We start from the raw sequence: 4,781 nt of genomic DNA, 5'->3' as shown, positions 1-4,781 counted from the left end.
AAACTTAAGATCCACAGAGAAGCTTTAATATTACTAAATCCATCCCTGTCTCTAGTAATACAAATCCTGATTGAATCAGGATTTCTGCCAATGTGAAATATTAAAGAGCCAGTAAGATGAAAATTCTAAGCTTCCTATCACTGTTTATAAGTCCTGTACATTAGGTTTAAATCCATTCAAGGTTAAAAAACATTGTAATTTTGTCAGAATATCATTTTAAAATTACCTCAATTCTCAGAGATCCCCAAACGGTTCGCGCGAAGCTGTTCAAAAGATTCAGTTTCCTTAAACCCCACCTTTCGGTAGCATACTGTGTCCTGATTGGTCAACTAACATTGTCAGGTTTGATTGGTTCAAAACTGTCCGCACACACCTCCACGGTAAACTATGCATTAGCATCTGTTTGGGGTGAATTATGTCTTATTCCTCTCATCGCGAAGCAAACAGTAAAATAAAAAACTTGAACAGTCTCGCTGCTTTTTCTTCTGTGTGGGTGTATTCTAGCCACGCGCTTCATTTTGAATCTAAATAGCGCGTTCAGCGCGGGGGCGTGGTCACATTGAATATAACGAAGGGAGACATGAAAAACAGACATCGCGTTGTTTTCATATGGATTACTTTATCACAGAATATCTGTTTTCGGCAGCACTTATTTAGTTGTAAAGTAGACATGTCAAGCTTTCTATAGATATCTCTCTCATGTCTCTTCGTTGAGTATTCACGGAGTTACACTTCATTTTAATGCCGTGTTTGTAAATGAAGATCAGCGCAGAGAAAGGCTGCAGACAGCACACATACTGATAAGACACTCGGGAGAAAACAGACACATAACTTCATAATCATACTTCGCATTGTGATTCGGAGATGCTTGTTGGTCTAAATAAAGTTGGTAATGAGCCCTCTATTATGGCCAAACGCTTTGAAAATCCCGTCTTGTACTCACCGAGATTAGAAAAGCAGTCATCAGTGAAATGTTGTGAACACAACAATGATTTGTTGTACTGCTCTGGTATTGTGGTAAAAATGAATTTTAGCCATTGGTTCTTCTGATCTTCATTCTTTGGCAGTGAAAATAAAACAAACTTGCCTTTACAATTAAAAACACACTGTCTCCTCGACATGATGCTCTCACACCAAACAGAGCGTCTGTGTGGGGGGTGGGGCAGGTCAGAGCTTCGTTTCTCCCAAGACGGTAGGCGGAGATTATTATGCAAAGTGTTCCTAGTGACGTACATAGAGATGGGCAAAAGATTTGAAATCTATAACGACTCGTTTCAGCGATTCAGAGTCAACTCCTTACTTTAGAAGCCAATAACTTTATAAATCGTGTACTTTTTGGTTTAATTACTTTGCACATTGTTTACACTGATGGACAGCTACATCATACACTGTAATACAGGTAATTTTTGATTTCCCATCTGTGTGGCTCTTTAAAATACAGTACAGTACAATAATACTGCCATTAAAAGAAGTCTACTGTGTTTTAACACACTACACAGAAAATATCTATCTGCTGAGTTCAGTCATACTGTAGCACACACTAATCCTTTACATGCAAGCTGCAAGGAATCACATTATTTACTGGCCTCTGATTCTGCAGCCAATTAGATTGCTTGCTCAACATTTAACATTTGAATAGTCTGGTTCATTGTTTGCTGTAATCTGATCCTTCGGATTTTCTCTGAGACCCTCCATCTTCCCCAGCTCCACCTGTCTAGATGTGCTATGCATGTTATGTATGCTTTGTACTAAAACTATTCAGAGAGTTGTCATGATTGAAATACAGTTTTGGTTTTGACCCTGGTCTTAACCATTACATACACTCTTTTTACAATGTCTTAAAGTATTTGACTAATATTCAGTACTTTGGGTTTAAAAAATAAACAAAACAAAACAAAACATTTTGACTAAAGTTATTTTGGAAATTAAACATTGTGACGAGTGGGGCGGGGCCGAGAGCCGTGGGAAAGGGTCGAGGCCGGTGGAGTAATTGGAAATGTGCGACACCTGCTCCACTCACCTGTCTTGAGTCCCACGGAGGAGCTCCGGAAGAATACAAAAGAGGAGTTGCGACAGTGAAGGATGAGAAAGGACCAGGCTTGGGTTTTATTTTGTGTTTAGTTTTGTTTGTGCACGGCAGTCATCCGTGAGGGGCTGTCGTGCTTGTGTTTATTTTTTTTATTAAAGTTTCATTTGAATTTTCGCAGATAATAAAATTTGAATGTTCACAGATAATAAAATCAATTTCTTAATGAACTGAGTTCCTCCTGACCTTTGATCAAGCAGGAACATTTTTAAACTATTACTTGAACAGAACAACTTTAAAGATGAAATTAATTTTGGCACATACTGCACTACTTCCATTGATTAAACCCCAATGTAGAATGTTCATGCAAACTGCATGTAGCCACATACTTTGTATGTGTGAACACTATCCGGTGTCACGGTGAATGGAGGGTAAGTTTATCTGCTCAGGTAGTAGTTATCTGAGGCCTGTATTCCTCTGCAAGCTCACCGCAGGTTGTGTTGCACACTCAAACACTACAGTGAGTGAAATGAGATCCACGTGTAGCAGATTGAGGGTCAAGTGTTAATGTCTGACATGTGGAAGGGGAGACGTTGTCTGTCGTCCACACCTTATCCTTTAGTAGATGTCCACAGAGTCAAGCAGGACATTCAATAAACTCTATTCAGTGCTTTAGATTGCTAAATTCTCTCAGAGAGTTGTCAATGCCTTTTGAACATGCTCTCACGGGACGGATGCACAAAGCTGCCTCTATGTTTGCATTTGTATGCAAAAATCTCAAACCTCAAAGCACCAGTTCAGTGAAATTGGACTGTTTTTATGCATTTTGAGAAGGATTTATCCATATATGAGATCTATTACACAGTTTTCTTAGATATTTTATCTAGATAATATAGTGCTCTCATAGACTTCTGAACTTGACACAGTGGCCTCGATGTTTTGAATTTTCTTCTTCTTCTTCTTTCAACTTTACTTCCATGAGAAGCGTGAGTGTTGAAAGGCAGTAGTCGGAGTGCTGGGATCATGGTGGCTTTGGCAGCCTTGAATGTCTGCTCACTTTTCTCAGCCTTTGAGAGCTGCTTTTCACTGCAGTAGACCTGTGGACAACACACACAATACTGGCTTTCATCTGCCTAGAGCTGCATCCCTCTGTTACTCAGATAGCATCAGTGCTCACACATTGTTCTGCTTCCACAGGATATGCTTTTAAAATCTTGGCAAGAAAAAAAAAAAAAAAAAATGAGAGAGACACAACTATGAAAACCTGTTTCCACCCAAGATTAATTTTTTTTTAAATTAAATTAAGTGTGAATTTTCATCTCACAACTCATATTTTATGATACTATATATTTTATGATAATATATATAGCTTACTTTATGTTGCAATCCTGACATTTTTCCCCTCAAAATTCAGAGTTTAAGTATCATTCCACCATGGAATAATAATAATAATAATAAAAAAGGTAATTGTAAACTAGTGTTTGTGTTTGTTCCCTACATTTCGAAGATGCTTGTTTTACAAACAAGGCCCAGTTTGACGCCGGATTTGCACATCGTTTATTTCTTAAGGATAATGCAGTCCCAACGAAAAAGGGTCATGATCGTGTGTTGGAACCCCATGCGGTGAGTAAAACTGCTTCAAATATCTCTGTGTTGTTAACTTAGCTATCGGCGCGTAAGCACATCAAGTAAACAACATGCAATGTTGTCATCAAACTGCACTTTCCACATGTAGCTTAAAAAAAAAAAAAAAAAAGACGACAAAGTGGAACTTAGTCATTTTCCAAAACCGCTAAGCACATATATACAGTTTCAGTACATACCACATAGAGACGTCGTTGCTGATGCTGCTCTTGTTAAATTTCAGCCTCTGGATCTGATTCTGGATCATAAATATACGCTGAATCTGACTATTAGCCATGGTTTGTTTTGGTTGGTTTTGTCCTCACGTAATGTCACAGCTTCCAAACGCTCTCAACGCAAAAGCCTACTCGCGCTCGTGATTCTTTTGTCACGCCTCCAGCCGGTCGTGTTTTTCTGGGAAAAATCGGTACAGACTATCTTTCTCTTATGAATATAATAAAACTAAAGACTTTTTGGAGTTATGAAGGATGCAGTACTACTCTATAGGTACTCAAGATTAACAGGATATTGAGTGAAAACGAGCATTTCACCCCCCCTTTAAGATATCAGGATATATCAATATATTATGTGTGTATAACAAAGGTTTGTGTTATGAGTTGTGGTATGAATTCACCTTTATCTGTCTAGACTCTGTTTTCTCAATAGATAATCCACGACTGCTCTGTCATTGAGTAGACTCCCTTACTTACACAGACACTAAATTGTCAAGCACACACCCAAACACACACACACACACACACACACACACACACACACACACACTGTGAAATGAAAATAATCACACTTGGGCTTGACACAATATGTTATGAGTATGTGGGACCCACATTGCAGAAAAAAACCCCAAAGAAAGCTTTCTCATCAGATTGGCTCAGAGCACACAGTGAGTCAGCCTCAGCATTGTCTGTATATGTTTGTATCTGGAGGGCACTGAGAGCCATTCTGATGCAGTAATGCAGAAAATGAATGCCTCCTACTCAGACCCAGTCCGATTCAAGATTTGCTGCCCTTAAGTTAAATATGAAATTAGATAGCATATGAAGAGGTTTGTTATTTTTAATATTAGTTATTAATAATATTTTACTTTATTTCACCCATTTTTTTTTGTCTACAG

This window comes from Carassius gibelio, chromosome A7 (assembly GCF_023724105.1).
Source record: "Carassius gibelio isolate Cgi1373 ecotype wild population from Czech Republic chromosome A7, carGib1.2-hapl.c, whole genome shotgun sequence".
NCBI lineage: Eukaryota > Metazoa > Chordata > Actinopteri > Cypriniformes > Cyprinidae > Carassius > Carassius gibelio.
The sequence above is the reverse complement of the archived record's forward strand: the minus strand, read 5'-3'. Positions refer to the sequence as shown.